An 18,974-nucleotide genomic window follows, 5' to 3' on the forward strand; every position below is an offset into this window, starting at 1 on the left:
CTGGTTTGCTTTGTTGGCCTTTGAACAGGGTTCCTACAGGTATCTAAACATGTGCTGTTTTATGTCTGGCAATCACACCTGTACCATCAGCAGATATGGCACTGTAGATCCCAGGAGGCTGGTGTATCTCTAAATATTTGTGTTGTCACATCTTTGGAGTTGTTGTTTTTTACACTGCAAAGGGCCAATTGTAGCAGAATTACTGGTGCTGCATTTGGTGCCTCCCACAAAGTATGTCCAGGGCCACTAACATTATATGAATTTGGGGCTGCAGCAATTTTCGCATAATTATAGATTTGCCGAATTTGCCACATAATCCATCATCTGCTGCATAATCTGCAGAATTTAACAACAAAAAATAGCTTCTTGCTCATAAGCTTTAAAAGTGACTAAAAATTCAACAAGACGCGTTGTAGTGCAGTGGAAGTCCCTTTGTAAAGCTGGACTGGTCACCTTTCTGCCATTTATTGCTATATTTGGATGTTAAACTGGTACTAATGATGGGTAACCAATGCCAATAATTATGTATTACCACGTTTAAAAATGATGAAGTAATACTACTACAAAATGTGCTGCACTATGCTGCATAATTTGCCTTTTCTTGTTGCATAATTTATTCAGCCCGCCACATATTTTGGCCCTCTCCTGATGCATAATTCCAGTGGCTCTGAGTACGTCCTATGTCCAGGGACAACATGACCCTCATTATGACATTGGTGGCAAATCCCGCTCACCGCCGCGCTGAAGAATATCCGTTCACCATATTATGACACACACCAATCCGACAGAATACAGCCACATACGCAAATCCGCCAGCCCAAAGGTCAGTGATAAAGTGGCGGTCCCAAAACCCACACCGTTACGCCAATGAATCACCACAGCGGGTATTCAATGGCGCTAAACCATTGGCAGTACATACCGCTGCGCCCACAATGGACACCCACATACAAAACAACACTACATTGGCCAATACTAAAAACACACACCTGACACTCATACACACACCTCACCCACACCACTATAAAACACACACCCACATTACCGACAACCCTTTACCAACAACTATTGCCACCAGGAAACTGAAATGAAGAGCACAGAGACAACTAGACACACACACCACTCACACCCGTACACCCCTTGCACACTCCACATCACACACCCCACCACATTACCCAACACACCCTCACCAACACATTTCACACAACAACCATGGCACCACAAAGGCACCCCCATTTCACTCAGGAGGAGATAAGGGTCATGGTGGAGGAAATCATCAGGGTAGAGCCACAGCTCTTTGGAGCAAAGGTGCAGCAGATATCAATAGCAAGGAAAGCACCCAAGAACAAGGGACGACATCAGGAAGAGGTGGAACGACCTACGGAGGAAGGTACATTCCACAGCAGCAAGACACCAGCTCGCGATATAGAAGACTGGTGGTGGACCCCCACATCCTCCCCCACAACTCACATCATGGAAGGAGCAGGTACTGGCAATACTGCATCTTGAGGGACTCTCCAGAGTTGGCGGAGGACTGGACACTGGTAAGTCAACTTTTAACATTTTTACCCCATATTACCTCCATGCCATCATACACTCTTACCCTCACTCCTGTCATTCCACCACATCCCACTCACTTCACCATCATATCTCACTAATCCTAATGCCAGGCCCTGCATGCTGTACCAATGCATGGACACCCCTCCCAGCCCTGCATGGACTCTCATCACTAAAGCATGCACAGCATAGGGAAACTAACATAACCACAATACACCAACATACACAATCAAAAGCTGGCAAGGGAACAACAACCATGGCGGGAAGCTACAGAAGTACATATGTCAGACACTTATAACATAATACATCATTTACATCCCCACAGGTACCCCAGCCAATGTCACTGGAGAGGAGATGCCACCACTATCCAGTCCCCCAACAGAAGAGCCCCACAGTGATGACAGTAACTCTGGACTTCTGGATCTGGACAATCTACCTGGCCCATCAGGGACCACTGGACAGCCGGTCACCCAAACTCACAGACCACCACAGAGCCTCCCCATCAGGAACCAACACCACAGCACCCACCCAGTGTACCCACACCTCTCTCCCCAGGACACGTCAATCAGCAGTGTGCCCACCTGTACAGGGACCCCAGGCCACACCTCACCCACAAGACAATCAGGGACCTGGGGTCAGTGGCAGTGGGCACACCGTTCAGGGGACAGAGGCACAGGCCAACAGGGACACTTGGAGGGCTGCTGTGCGCCAGGGGGAGGACAGGAGCAGGAAACCGACTCTCAAGGAGGCACTCTCTGAGATCCTGGGAGCCTACCAACATTCCCAGGACACGATGGGCTGGATCCTAGACAACGTGCATGAGGGACAGTATCAGGGGATCAGGGAGGACTTGCAGGCCATTAACACCCTGATCTCCATATCAGGGGTGCTGGCAGACATGGCCAACATCATGAGGGAGGCAACAGCCCACCAGCGGGCCCCTGCCACTAGCCAGTCGCTGGTGGCTAGAAGGCCCCGCCAGAGGGCCAACAGGCCATCATCACCACTCCCCCTGCAGAAGATGAACCACCCTGCAAACGTTCCCTGTGAACCAGACGGAAGCCAGAGACACTTGCCAAGACCACCACCAGGAAATGAGACTCTCCTGATTGTCCCCCTTGTGTTCCACTCAGTCACCTTGTCCACCTTGAGCTGCCATTGCTCCCTTTTCTATGTCCCCATGGACAATGCACCTGTGCTGCAAACAGACTGGAACAATACCCTAGACTTTCCTTCATCATCACCCCATTCCATTGCACTTTCCCCTCTTTATTTTAGCACAACAATACATTTGTATTGATTGAAACAGCTACAAACATTGCAAATCAACTGTAAATAGTATGAGTATAGAATTAATGACTTGTAGCTGGCTGTTGTGATCACAGCAGGAGAATGTTGTCATATCACCAACATCTGTAAAATCAATATCCATAGGTAACAGTAAGCAGGGCAAGGAAGTGGGTCATGCCAGCATGACAATGCCACACAAAATACCCCAATAGTCATAGAAATGTGAAGTAGCACTGTCTTACCTGTGTGCCATTGAAAGTACTGATGTATCACTAATGTTCTGTGGTCCACATCCTCATCCTCTGCCTCCTCATCCTCACTGTCCTCAGGGTCCACTGCTGCCACAGGGGCATCTCCAGTCTTCTCCTCCTGCAGAAAAGGTACATGCCGTCTAAGGGCCAGGTTGTGCAACATGCAGCATGCCACTACTATCTGGCAGACCTTCTCGGGTGAGTAGCACATGGATCCACCTGTCAGATGGGGGCACCTGAACCTGGCCTTCAGGAAGCCAAAGGTCCTTTCAATGATCCTTCTGGTTCGCCCATGTGCCTCGTTATAACGTTCTTCTGCCCTTGTCCTGGCATTCCTCACAGGGTCAGCAGCCATGATAGGTTTGGGTGACCAGAAAAACCTGCAAATATTGATTGACAACATTTAGCCACACAAAATCCTATATGGCCAACCAATAGGCATACACCAACATATACTGGGTGGGAACCAGGGCTTACCTATTAGCCACACCCTGTGCCTCTATAGTTGGGACATCACATTTGGGATGCTGCTATTCTTTAGGACAAAAGCATCATGCACCTACCCAGGATACTTAGCATTGACGTGGGAGATGTACTGGTCCGCCAGGCACACCATCTGCACAATCATGGAGTGGAAACTCCTACGATTCCTTTACACCTGTTCATTTTGCCAGGGGTACAAATGCAATATGTGTTCCATCAATTGCCTGAATTATATTGGTGATATGTCCCATTGCATAAACCCCGGCCTTTACAGTGGCCAAATCCTCCACCTGGGGGAAAGCAATGTAGCTGCACATGTGTTTTATCAGGGCAGACAAAACTCTTGCTAGCACGATTGAGAACATTGGCTGTGACATTCCTGCTGCTAAGCCCACTGTCACTTGGAAAGAACCAGTTGCCAGGAAATGGAGCACTGATAGAACCTGCACAAGAGAGGGGATCCCAGTGGGCTGACGGTTGCTGATATCAGGTCATGTTCCAATTGGGCACACATCTTTGTGATTGTCCCACTGTCCAGTCTATAGATGAGTATAATGCGCCTGTCCTCCAATGCAGCCAAGTCCACCAGGAGTCTGTACACGGGGGTATGTCTCCATCTCCTATTCATCCACAGCGGTAGGTATCTAATGGACACAAGAGTGAGTAGGCTGTCACAATTTGAACAAATATACCACAACAGCAGTCCACATCATGGAAACATGTTTTGGGACAGTGTAATTTAAAAAGTATGTGCCTATTTATCCTGTGACACGGCAATTATCGATAGGCCTGTTCACCCCCCTGAAATGGCAACTGCCTGTCCTGTGTGGAGGGACAGGTGGAAGTGAGGTATTGCCGCCGACGTTGTGTGCTGTGGCGGTAGGTGGCCATGAACCGCCGTGCAATTCCTCATTGTTTTATATTGGGCCCTATGGGGTACAGTTGCCAATGGGGATCTATGCCGGCGGTGATGGTATGCACCGCAGCGGATGTGACCATCATTTTAATTCACATTCCTCACTTGTTTTCTGACCTTCCATAGGAGAGGACCTACACTGCCTGTGCTGCTGTGACCTGTGTCTGGAACCTACCATGGCCCGTGTGACTGGGGAAAGGGCCCCAGCTTTCACTTCTGAGGAGTTGGAGCGACTGGTGGATGGGGTCCTACCCCAGACCAACAGGTGACTACACTGTGGGCACGATGCATGTGGCATAAATGCATGGAGTTGTGTGTGAAGGCATCTTGTAAGGGGGATGGGTGGATGTCCTCTTGGCGGTGTACATGTTGTGCGCTGGGCTATGTGTGTGCCAATGGTGATACAAACGGGTACGGTGGGCCATTTGTGTGACAGGCTGGACTGTTTGTCTAATGGTGTTCTCCTGTCTGTATTGCCTCTGCAGGTCAGCGCCCATCAAAAGAAGGGACTATGGCGTGCCATCGCCAAGGAGGTGCGGACCCTTGGGGTCTATGGCAGGTGGAGCACCCACTGTCACAAACGGTGGGAGGACCTGAGACGCTGGGCACGAATGACCGCAGAGGCCCAGCTGGGGATGGCCTCCCAATGAGGAAGGGGTGCCCCTCGGACCCTGAACCCCCTGATGGCCCTCATACTGGCAGTGGCCTACCCTGAGCTGGATGGGCACTTGAGGGCATCACAGCAGCCACAAGGGGGTGAGTACAGTGGCTATCATTACAACTTACGGCTGGTGGGGTGGTATCCGGGTGGTGATAGTGTGTCAGTTGGTGCTCCTAGGCCAGGCCAGACATAGCAGCGTAGGTCCTCTGGAGGCTGAGGGTTGAATAAAAAATACTGCTTACCTATCTTGTTAGTATTCACTTCTGGGCAGGGCATCGTGGGTCCCAGGTGTGCTGCAGTTGGCGGTGTGTGCCCCTCCTCATGCCTTGGTGACTAGCCATTTCACTGGTGGTGCAATGCATAGTGCAGAGGCCTGTTCTCTGTGTGTCAGGGTGCTGTGTATGCCAACGGAGGTGTGGGTGTAGTCATTGACCCTGTGTATCCTTTGTCTCTCTCCCCACCTTTCTTGTTTTGTCATCCTGTCCTTATGTGCATTAGCATCATCTGGCAGAGGAGCAGAGGCACTGGCGACAGAGGGAGCTGCATCCCACAGGACCCTGGAGGCAGAGTCCACCGATGCCGAGGGAACCAGTGGGACTGAGGGCGAGGGGAGCACCACAGCGGAGACTTGAGGAGACAACACAGACTCTGATACCTCCTCCAATGGGAGCTCCCTTGTGGTGGCGGACACCTCTGTGACCACCCCAGCTTCAGGTACAGCCACCACCCTGTACCAGCACCACCCTCCCAGTAGCCCCTCAGCGAGTTGCCTGTGCCTGCTCACCCAGGAGGGTGGGCATCTCCTTCGTCCCAGGCACCTAAGTCCCTATCCAATGAGCCCTGCTCCTCTGAGTGAGAAGGCTATTAACCTCCTCAGGTCCATCTCTGTGGATCAGTCGACCATTGTAAATGTCATCCAGGGACTGGCAGCTCAAGTCCAGCAGAGCAATGCATTCCTAAAGGCATTTAGAGTTCACTGGCTGGCCGACAGAGATCCTTTCAGGCTCTGGTCTTAACACTGATGGCAGCCAGTCACCCTTTGTCTATCGTCCCCCCACCTACCTCTACCCAAACCCCTCTCCCAAACCTAGCCAAAGCACACAGACACACAAGCATGCATCCACTTCAACAGCCAAAAGTACCACTGTCAAACACAAGCGCCACAAGACCCACCACCGGCATGCACACAAACAAGACTCACCTGCAGACACACCCACATCCACTACCTGCACCAAGTCCCCCACCACCCCCTCCTTCACAGACAGCACACAAGACTCACCTGAAGCCACACCACCAATCTTGACAGATCCAGCCACAACTCCTATCTTACCCATAGTCAGCACAGTAGCAGACCCGCAGACATCCACCCCAGTCACCACATCGGCAGCCACCACAACCACCGACATACCTGCATACAGCACATCTACCATACCTGCAGACACCACCTCAACATACAGTCACCCATCCAGCATGGCATCTCCCAGCACCTCCTCCCCTCTCCTCCCAAAACACATAAACACCCACACTCACCCACCCAAAAGACACCCAGCACCCACAAGCATTTATCGCACATACTTGACCCAAGACATCCACACCAACACCTCCTACAACCACTACCTCTACTCTTAAACCTTTGTCCCATGACCACCCGGTGTGTCTAAAAAGTATTTCCTCTTGGAGTTTCCCTGTTCCCTAATCCTCTCCCACCCTGTGATACCCCCAAATGGTTGGGTCCCTACACAAGTCCAGTCCTTCTACCACCAAGCCCTCCGCTTCACCCCGTGCTAGCACCCATGCCCCACCCCCTGCTAAAAAGTTGACCCCTCCCAAGCCCAAGACCCCCCTCCCGAGCCCAAACTCAAGCCCAAGCCCAAAGCCCCCCCTCTCCTAAACCCAAGCCCAAACTGCCTCTCCCCCCAACTCCTGAGGTGCCTGCCTGCCTGCCCCCTTGATGCCCCTACCCTGTGGAGGTCATTTGGCAGTCAAAAGTCAAGTAAAGGCACACAGAGGTACCATTTGTGACTTTGGCAATTTGGACATTGGACTGGTCAATGGGGTGATTATTGTATATAGTTATTTATTTTCTTGCCTACTCAAGGATTTTACTACATCTGGCCCAACTTCTTATTGGATTCAATGGTAACATACTTGCCTTGCCTTTCTTTCCACATGGCTGTATTGTATTTGGTGCCTTTGGTTTGTTTGTGTGTGACATGTGTGTGGGCTGTGGTAGCTGTATTGTCTGGCCTGCATGTATGCGTGTGTGTGTGTGTGACTCTGGCTTTTGTTCAGCTGTGATGGCTGTATATTGTGTGTAGGATATATTTGTGTTTGGTACATGCATGTATGTGGATCAATTGTGTATTATTTGTGTTGAGACGTGTAATGGTGATGTTGTGTACCGTTGTGTGTGCGTGCATGTGTGTGGTGATGGATATGCCAGATAGGTTGTGTTGTGTTAGCGTGGTACGACGTATGTTTCATATGGCTGTGTGTTTGTGTATCTTGGTTGTCAGTGTTGTTACGTGTTGTAGTATGTATGTGGTGTCATGTGGAGGTGTGTTCTGAAATCGCTTGATGAAGCGTTTGTGTAGTTACGACTGTGCCTGTGCTGTGTATCTGCAAGTTGCTGTGTGTATTGCACATGTGTGTTGGCCGTGGTGTGTGTAATATGGGTGTATTTGTGTGTAGTATGGGAGTGCGTGTGTGTATGTGCATATGGGTGTGTGGTTATGTGTGTGTCGCCGTCGCCTACCACCCCGGATGTGTATGTTGTGTGTGCCTGTGATCATCAATCAAAAAAACTAAAAATAGGTACTACTCATACAGAATTCTAAATGCTAAATCTGCAACCGAAGAATTTTATAAAATTCTCAATGAATTTCAAAAAGCTAAATGCATGGAAGGAAGTTATCCCACCACTAAGATTTCGCAAACAAACTGGTAACTCATTACACAACCAAGGCAGACACAATGGACTCCTATTTAAAACAGAAGAAAACCATCAGCACCAACCCCTTTCCTAAAATCCCCTCCAAGAATAAATCAACCCAGCCTCTACACTCCTTCAAACAAATATCACAAGGTGAATTTATGGATTTGGTCAAAGCAAGCAGGCCTTTCAGTTGCCCTTCTGCTCCTTGTCCACCACACATCTTCAAGAACATTCTTTTATCTACTTCTGCTGCCACACCTGTAAGAAGAATCATCAATAACTCTTTAACTACAGGAACTTTTCCTGAAGACCTGAAAAAGGCATACATACGTCAGTTATTAAAGAAAACAAACCTAGACCCGCAGGACCCCAACAACGACAGACCAATCACAAATGGACCTTTCCTGGGCAAACTGATAGAGAGAGCAGTAGTCGCCCAGATGTCACAATTCATTGAAGACAATTCCATAATTTTCAGACCACCAAACTGGATTCCACCCAGGAAGAGGCACTGAATCAGCACTCATAGCAATCTGGGATGATCTTAAAAACAGTCAACCGTAATGGAGTTGCTGCACTACTTCTCTTGGACTGCTCGGCTGCCTTTGATTCTTTTGACCATGACACACAAATTCAAAGGCTCCACAAAGCCAGCATAGAAGGGACTGCTCCCAACTGGATTACATCCTACCTTCAAAACAGAAATAATATTATCTATTCTCCCACTTCTCGTCCAAACCCTACCTCACAAAAGCAGGGGTCGCCCAAGGATCACTCATCTCACCTTTGCTTTTCAACATCTACATGATAACATTAGCAGAATCAATCAATGATTTTCACCTCACATGCTACAACTATGCAGATGACACCCAAATACTACTAAATTGGAACTCCCCAAACACATTGAAAACTCATAAATCTTCAGTTGCCTCAGAGCCGCTGATCAGTGGTGACTTGGAGCCATCTCAAATTAAATGCTTCCAAAACAGAAATGCTCACATGTGGTGACTGGAAAAATTATGACCCGCTGTGCGCCTGGCTTGACGATCTCGGACCACCTCCTCAACTATCCAAAGAAGTTAAAAACCTTGGAATTACCATGGACTCCAAGTTAACAATGAAAGCCCAAATGGACAAATTAGCACAAACAAGCTTCATCATGTTGAAGCCTCTGCAATGCATCTTCCCCCACCTCGGATTTCCACACAATGTGCAGGCTACTATCACTCTTGTAATATCCAACCTGGATTTTGCCAATGGCCTCTACCATCAATCATCTCTATCTATGATGAAAAAACTACAGCGTATTCAGAACTCCGCTGCCAGGCTTCTATTATATGTAAAGCCACAAGCCCACATCTCCCCTGCCTTGAGAGCACTACACTGGTTACCCAGTGCCAGAAGATCCACCTTCGAGCTGCTTTGTATCACCCACAAAGCTATACATGGAACAGGACTCAAGATAGGCACTCCACCTTAGAACACCACCATACAAGAAAAAGACAATACGTGGTACGTCCTTCTCTGTTCAAGCAGCCAAACTATGGAACTCATTACCCCCAAATATAAGATCCATGGATAACTATCTTGTCTTCAAAAGACTACTTAAGAGTTAGCTCTTTCCTTCATAATCACCATATTCAAATAGCAATGGACTGCATATGCATGTGTTGATAAATCTTTTTAATCTGATTATGTGTATATTCTAGATATGTTTAGTTCTTTAGGAAATATGTATCGCTACTATGCCACAACAATAAATTATATATATGTGTGTGTGTATATGTGTGTGTGTGTGCATGTGTGTATGTATATATAAGTGTGTATATGCATGTATATATGCTTAACATGTTCAGAGGTCATTGCAGAGCTCCTAGATAAGTTGTTATATTAGATACTTATGAATCCCTGCTCTCGTTTTTATATCACGCTGATCAATGTTTATCATAAGCATTTCGCTATTCAAAACTTGAGACTTGAGGAAAGATAAATAAATGTTAGAAAAGTACACTTATTAATTAACTTCAAATATTATAAATCTTGAAGGTCTATGTTTATATTAAACTATTATTCTTCTCATATTATTATACCCATTAGTATATTCCTTGAACATATATTCCCTTACTATGTATTTACATATCTATTTATTTATTACTCTAGCCCTACTGTACCAGAGAACAATTAAATACAAATAAAGAAAAAAAAATCAAATTATAAATAAATTGAAGTAAAAATAATAATAATGAATAAATAAACAAAAGAAAAATGTGAATAAAAATAATGATAAAAAAGTTTATATATATAAATAAAATAATAAATGAATAAAAATAACATACATTTACTCTCTTGTAAGCTTTACTACGTCTACCCCTCACCCTATGTCATGTCTCTAGCAATCTATCCTCCATCCCCAGTCTGACTCATCCCAAACCCATTCTACTACTTTCATCTCCAAAATAACCCCGCCTAAGCTCTTCCCTCCTCTTCCACAACTAGCTCACCCCAAACCTCAGTTTACTACCATGATCTCCCAAACAAACCTACTAAATTCTCCATCATTTATCTCACCTTTGACTCATCCAAAACCCCTCCTGCTACTATGATCTCCCTAACCCTTTCCACAAACTCTTCCCTCCTCCATCTCTCCTTTACTTATCCCAAGCCTCATCCTATTACTATAAACTCCCAATTAACACTTCTGGATTCTTCCCTCCTTTATCCCTCCATTACTCTAGTCAATACAACTAACAAACTCAGATATCCTCTGCTCAAATTAACTCATAATAATACTTCTCCTGTACCCGTATTTCCCTATGGTAACCCACCACTAATTCATCTTGGGTTCCGGAGTAGCGTGCTACTCAACGAAAAGTTATTCGATGCCTTGTCAGGGGTAGTAAGCTCTATATAAATACTATTACATTTACAATTACAATATGGGAGTGTGGTTAAGTGTGTGTCGCAGTCAACTGCGGCCCTGGATGTGTTTGTTGTCTGTGCGTGCACTTTGGGTACTTTGGGTTTTCCCTACAGGCTCAGGTAGGTGTGTGTACTCACGGTTGTTATCTTCCTCGCTGTCGCTGGTTCCGGAGTTGTTGTGCGAGCAGGAGCAGTGGAAGGACTTCCAGTATCGGTTCCATGGTGGCTCCAGATAGGTATGTGTTCTAGAAGGTGAGTGTTTCCTTTTATTGAGTTGGTTTCCGCCAGGATTTTCATGGTGGTGCGACTGCGCCGGAAGCCTTGGTGGTGTGCAGCCTCGTAATGTGTCGGACGGGAACATGGTGTCGGACGGCCTGAAGGTGGCTACTGCCATCCATGGTGGCATGATAGCACTGGCAGTACTGGCAGTAGTTTGGATGTCTTCTGTTTGGAAGCCCTCCACGGTCATAATTTGGAAGTCTTCTCCGCCAGCCCTTTGGTGGTACGACCGCCTCCATGGCGGTCCTGGTATCGCCAAACTCGTAATGACCCCCACAATGTTCCCATTTAATACATGCAATATTTAATGTTGTAAGTATGAATATCATTATAGTCTGCATAGGTGATCTGTCTGCCTTCAAAGTATACACAGCAATTACAGTTTTGTTTTCTTTCATAACCAGGTTTGTGCATTATCTTTTTCTGTGTGTCCAATGGTATTACTTGGATTAAGAATGTCTTGAGTTTTCTGTTGTTTTTGTATTTTAGCTGGAGAGGAGCTTCAGTAAGTTCTTTAACATGTTGAACCGTCTTCAAAAGTTGGCAACGTTTGGTAGAATTTTGTGAATCTGTCTTGACTCAACAGAGTATTTTGTAACAAATCAAAATATTTGAGAGGAGCTCTTTGTACTCTTCTTTTTAGTTTTGTGCAATAGTTTAGTAAGTTCAGTTTACTGAAGCGTCTTTAACGCTTGTTCTGTATAGTTGTTTATGTAACCACGTTGTTTAAATCTGTTGCATATAGTTTATTTTTCTTTTTCAAAAGCAGACTCTTCACTGCATTGCCTCTTGAACCCTAGGGAGTTCACTGAGCAGAATGTTTGTCATTTGATGTTGCGGGTTGCATGAGCTATGTTATTAGTATTTGTAATAGCGTATTATTATGCTGCAGGGTATCATGGGGCTGAGCAGGTGAGTCTACCCTCACGAAGGGCTGATGGGAGTTATTCAAACTACCATGTCTTTAACTTCTTGCAGATCTGAAGAACAGAGGAGGAGGCTCTGATGTGTAGTAGGAGGTCGTTCCATGCTTTAGGTGTGATATAGGAGAAGGCCCAATTGCAGGATCTGGTCCTGCATATGCCTGGGGTGAGTGTGAGTCGGGTCGATCGGTGGTATCTGGATGGCCAGATTTTGCATGAAGAACGTTATTGGTAGAAGTAGGTTTCCTTTACAGATCTTTATGTATGGTATTGCTAACAACATTGAACTCGTAGTCCAAAATGTACTGCTCTCCTTGGATATAGTCTAGCTCAGGTCTATGTTTAAGTTATTAAGATTTAACATTACATCCTGTAAAAATTTGATTTCACCCTTCGAGAAGAAAACAATGTAATCTATAAAACATGTCCAACGTGTGACATCGCTGTCATATTTGTTTGTCTTTTTCATTCAAGCCTAGATTTGCATTTGACACAGCAAATTTTGAGTTATTGCAGTAGCTCGTACGTGTCTGTAAAGAATGCCACGATACAGGAAAATGTTGCTTTCAAATGTAACGAATACTACCTCAAATAACATTTAATTCTGTAATAAATTAATGGTAGATCATAATGACAATAGTTTTTTTTTGTTTTTTAAATGACTGGTTGTATGTTAAAGCACTCTTGCATTGCTGTAAGTTCATCTGTGTGAACAATAGACGTGTACAGCAGTATGCTCTGTTACAGCTCCTATGCCTGATATAAAAGGCCTGCCAGGAGGTGGTTTTTCATTTTTGTGTATCTTTGGTAGGAAATATATTACTGGGGTTCTCGAGTGTTATCTTTGCAAGTATAGGTATTCCTTTTTTATTACATTTTTCTAGCATTATCTGCAGAGTTTTTCTCAATTTGTTGAAAGTTGTCATATGCATTGGTTCATAGCAGTTAATATCAGCAAGAAGTCAGCAACACAAAAGGATGAGAGACGGAGTGCTGGGACTTTTCAAACACTTACCCCCACTCATTGATCTCGGTTAAATCGATGATTCTTTTGCTCACCATGCCACCCCAGTTTGAAACCAACCATATGCAAATCAGTCTTGACCCTGCTCCCCATGGAAACAGACCAGCCTGAACTGCCAGGCCAGGTCCTCCCTGGAGCGGAATCATGCATCCTGGGACCGGTTTCAGGTTACTACCCCTCATCAGCCAGGGTAGTTTCAATCCAGTGGCACTTTGAGCAAGGGACCCACATCTGGGCATACCCTGGCAACTTAGGGAACTTTAGCAACAGAAGGATGATGGACGGAGTGCTGAAATTTATTCTAGTATTAAGGCACCTTGGGTAGTCCATTTGCACTGGGATTACTGTATCTCACTGCCTTCTTTCACCTCACACTAATTTGAATTTTAAAGGAAAATGATCACTTCCCTCACCTTCTACCACCTGGAAGCTGCTAACTTTCTCATAATTCCAGCCGTGTATAAAGATATGGGGGTCATTACAACATTGGCGGGCGGCAACAGCCGCCCGCCAAGTTGTAACCGCCGTGCGGCCGCCAATGCGGCTGCACTCCCGCGGTGCCCATTCTGACATCCCTGCTGGGCCGGCGGGCAGAAACAGAGTTGTAATGAGAGCCATAATCTACTGTGCAAGGTTGCAGACCTATCTTGAAAGTTCGGTTCGCTAGACAGTCAGCCTCCGTTCTTCCATATAAACTGACTAATCCCTTTGAGCCCACATACTTTCCTAGAGCCATGTCTCGAGCTGCCAGACTGGCTTTTGGAAAGCTAGCAACTCTTATCCTATATGAAGTCAATAGCTCTTTAAACAATTAATCAACTCTTTGTGGATCTAGTTTATGATTTAAATCTCTCAGCAGGTTGAGAAGATCTTGATGATAAATTTCACTCATTGAATCTATATCCTCCTTAAATCTTCCCATTAATGGACCTATACTCCTCAGTCTGTCCCTGCAGGTACACATTCACTACTACCATGCATTCGTACCTGGGTTCGGGCTCCTGGAGATACACTATACAAGCTACCAGCCAGGTACAATTAACCACCAAGGGTATCCCCTTTATGGCTATTTCTGTACATACCAATGTTAATAACTCCGCAGATGGGTGCCCTGTTGACCCCTCTTTGGAGGCCTATTCAGCTGAACAAATCTGTCAATTTTAAGGGGGATTTGGAACACAGCCATGTTTCTTGCAAGCATACAATCCCATGGATGTTAAGCATTCTCAAGAAGTTTTCTAATTTTCACATTCTCTCAAAACCATCGATGTTCCATGTTAATACCTCAAAGCTGTGTGATGAATCAACATCCTAATCAATGTCGCTTAGCCATCTGTCATCCTCATACACTGGTGAGGAAAGGACTGTATTCTTATTTTCATTGTTAAATTCACTTCCAAGTCTGGTTGTTTCAAATATTGACACCCTCATTTCAAGATATTCCTTATGCCTGTATTCCTGTCAATCAGCTTGACCTGCCTTGGTTTTAATCCTGCGTGGTGCTTTACAAAAAAAAGGCTTGTCATGATTTTCTAGCTCGAGCATTTCTAATTTTGGGACTAACCTAATCCCTTCCTTTAACACATCATGCTCTACTTTTATAAGTGCAGACTTTACCAACCCTGAATACGGCAGGGCTCTCGTGACTTCATTCCCCTTATAGTAGTTCGTGATGCCCACCTGCCTAAGATCTTCAGTCCCTATTACTTTTAGGCTAGAGAATTTAGAAATGGAAAAAAGTAATTGGGACCCATTAAAGGGTAGTAGCTTTCGCACCCTCTTCCCACTCTTCCCACTCTTCCCCTGTTGAATTGGTTCAAAATATAATCACAGGTCATTCCCATCTCTACTTTCTGTTTCCAGGGGCCTCACTCTTTGTTCTTCCCTACTACTACAACCTAATGTGTCCATTTTCCTCCCTTTCCCCATTTGTATCTCGGGGTGTCTCTTTCCTCTTTGCTCACTCGGTTGTTTACTAATACTACTCTCCCTGTTACTTTTGGGTTGTTGTTTTTTTCTCCTCATTCTGCCTTGGGGTCCCATTTGCTCTCCTTCGTGAATGAGAATTTTTAGAATTTCTTAGAATTCTTGGAGGTACTTACCATTACAGGGGATTTTTTCTTTTGATCCTTTGCTTGACTATTCTGACCTCCAGCTACACCTATGTCCTTCTTCTTTTGCCTCTTCTAATTTTGTACCTTGGGGTATATATTTCTTATATCTTGTAGATTCCCCACATTTCTTTTTAACCATTGGGTATCTAGATATGTACAAATTTTGTAATTCACTCAACCGGGAGGCTTTCTTTTTTGTCTCCTCAGGAGCTAGAATTTCCATTGGTTGTTTAATTCCTTCTACAGGTTTTAAAATGTATGGCATATGATCCTTATTTTGTTTTAATTCACTCACAATATTACGGATACCTCCAACATGCCTTACAAAGTTTTTTGCAATATCATCATAGGGCCTCATTACGATTTTGGCAGTCAGACTGCAAGCCCGCTGCGGTGGCGGCAACCAGAAGACCGCCATGTTGGTGGTCACACAGACCTCCGTATTATGAGTTACACATGGAGGAACGCCCAAAAACCGACACTGCCGGGACTCTGGAGGTCTGGAAATAGGCGGTCCAACCCCCAGCACCACCAGCCCGTCCACCTACCACTGAACCTACTACGAGTCACAAATCACAATGGTGGTTCTTCAGTGGTGGTCCTCCAATGGCAGTCCGAACCATGTCGGTCCGTGGTCATTCCGGTACAACACAACATCACATTGGATGGATTTGAAAACAACACAGCTGACACACATACACACGCCAGACACACCTACAAACCACACTATAAAATGCACCTCTTCACAAACCACAATCCTTTGCAACTATTCGTCCACACACAGACAGAAGCAATTAACAATACCCAAAACAACTGTAACCCAAAAATGTTAGCCGGGTGAAGGCTTACATGACCTACAAGTTTCCATAACAATTTGTTAGTTGACTCAGACTGGGCTTTGCAATGCCCCAAAATAAGGTGTTCCTCACGAAAGTCACAAGTGCAAGTCATTAAAACCTAGTGAACGTCTGCTGCTTACTGCATAGCATCAATGACCTGTCAGATGTTCACACAGAGACCCTTCACATACAACTATGAACCTCATAATATCCCTAGGAATCAGTCAAATCACAGATCATTACGTACTTACACTCAGGTGAAGTACTAATTGATTATATTAGCCCGCATGTCTCCACCTTCATCCACATCGCTGTCATCCTCACTTAGTATTTCTGCAATCTCACCCGGTAGCACTGCTAGCTCCCCCTCATCTGGGATGTATGGTATCTGTCGCCTCAGGGCAAGATTGTGGAGTATGCAGCCAGCCACAAAGATTTGACACACTTTAGCAGGTGAGTAGAGGAGGGCTCCACCATACTTATCGATGCAGCTAAATCTTGCCTTCAGGAGCCCAAAAGCCCGCTGCATAACACGCCTTGTCCTCCCATGAGCCTCGTTGAAGAGGACTTCCCCGGCATGGTTGGGTTCCTTACTAGTGTCAACAACCAGGGACGGTTTGGGTATGCAGAGCCCCCTCTAATGGAATGCAACATGGGTAGAAACATAAGTTCAGGACATCATCACATGTGGCAGCAGACTTAGCATACTATCACACATGACATATGTGACTCACCAACCAGCCAGGCCATCTCTGGGTACTGTTGTGTCATCACCTTGGGAAAAGCTCTGTTCCGCATGATAAAGGCATCATGGACTGACCCGGGAAACTTGGTACATACTTGGGAGATGGAGAGGTCCGCCAAACAGACTACCTGGACATTTATGGAATGGAAGTGTTTCCTGTTCCGGTAGACCTGTTCAGTGCCATGTGGAGGAACCAAGGCTATATGGGTACAATCTATGGATCCCACAACATGTGGGATTTGTGCCAAACCATAGAACTCTGCCTTCACATGGGCAAAATCCTCACATTTAGGAAAACTGATGTAGCTGTACAGGTGTTTTTACAATGCAGACAGTACATCCTTCAAGACAAGACTAAAGATAGGCTGGGACATTCCAGCAGTTAGTGCCACTGTATTTCGAAAATAAACTGTAGCCAAGAAATGCAGCACAGACATAACTTGCACAATGGGTGGTATGCAATTTGGATGACTGATGGCAGGCATTAGATCTGGCTCCAACTGACGACAGAGATCCTTGATTATCTGCCTATCCAGGTGGTAAGTTTGTATCACATGGCGATTCTCCATCGACTACAAATCTGCCAGTGGACGGTACACTGGAGGTTGTCTGACTCTTCTGATTCCATAAAAACTATGTGAGAGGAAATAAGGTATTTCCATCAATCATTGTGTTATTTGTACGTGACAGTACATGTGTCACATAAAAATGTTGACATGGCAATTGAAACAGCGAACACATGTCACACATAACATACCAATGGAATCCGTGGCACCATACTGACAATTCTTCACATTGTCTAAAATCCTTAGATATATCCCAGACATCGTACCACTGCAACAGTATGTGAAATTTACTTTAGATATTTGCTGTGGTCCATTGCCCAAAACACATGTCTGCCCATGGCCGAGAGGGTGGCGACAGTACCCCCCTAGTTTTCTTTGAAAAGAGCATGCCAACATAACAACATGACCCATCTATCAGTAAATACACATATTTGTTGTCAAGGCCAACACAAATGTGTAATTCTGTTTTAAGCATTGTGATACAGCAAAATGTACATTTTCCAACCATATAAAGCCATTAAAATGGTGACTGCCTACTCCACAGGACAATGGAACATGACTGTGACCACCAGCGGTAGTCGTCATGGTGATAGGCAGCTGCCCATTGGATAACATTGCTGCCTATGGCGGTCCTGAACCAATGGCGTGGTCTGCCGGTGGTGTTGGTCGTGTACATGGCGGACGTGATCGCCATCTCTGGCTGAATCTCTCACTTGACTCCTGACACTGCTGCCAGCAAGAACTCCACAACCTGAGCTGCTGTGTACTGACACAGGAGTAATCATGTCACGTCCTACAGGTTAAAGGGGCCCCTGCCTTCTCAAGAAGAGCTGGAGAAGCTTGTCGAGGAGGCCTTTCCCATGTATGGACAGCTCTGTGTTGCACCAGAGGAGCAGGTAAGAGCTTCACGTGCAGATCTATTTCAGTCCTGCCCCGGCATATGTATTATTTAATCCCTGTAGGTGCAATCAGTGTGCATACATGGTATAGTTAGTGTGCATGTAACTACATGAGGTGAAAGGTTTGGGGTCCAGAGACAACATATAATGGCCCTCATGACTTTGGTGGTCTTTTTCAAAGGCCATTCACAAAGGGGAACAGGTCCCATGGGGACCCCTTCCCTTTTGCGAATAGGTTACCACCAGTGTGACATTGGTGGTAACTGCGATTGCTTTGCAACCGTGTTCGCGGTCACAAAGCAATCCTACATCGCGCTGCGACTCGCAAATAGGAAGGGGAACACCCCTCTCGCAGTCCAATTTTGCGAGTCAGTAAATAGGTTACCAACTCGCAAAATGGGAATGGGCATCGCGATGTGGGTTTTGCGCCTCACAAACAGCGATTTTCACTGTTTGCGACGCGTTAAAGCCTTTCTACATCTGTCCCCAGGCTCTCTAGAGGTACCTGTAGATGAGCAGCCAAGTCTTATCTAGGAGACTTGCAAAGCTCATGCAACACCACTGTGGTCACACAGC

This window comes from Pleurodeles waltl, chromosome 7 (assembly GCF_031143425.1).
Source record: "Pleurodeles waltl isolate 20211129_DDA chromosome 7, aPleWal1.hap1.20221129, whole genome shotgun sequence".
Classification (NCBI taxonomy): Eukaryota; Metazoa; Chordata; class Amphibia; order Caudata; family Salamandridae; genus Pleurodeles; species Pleurodeles waltl.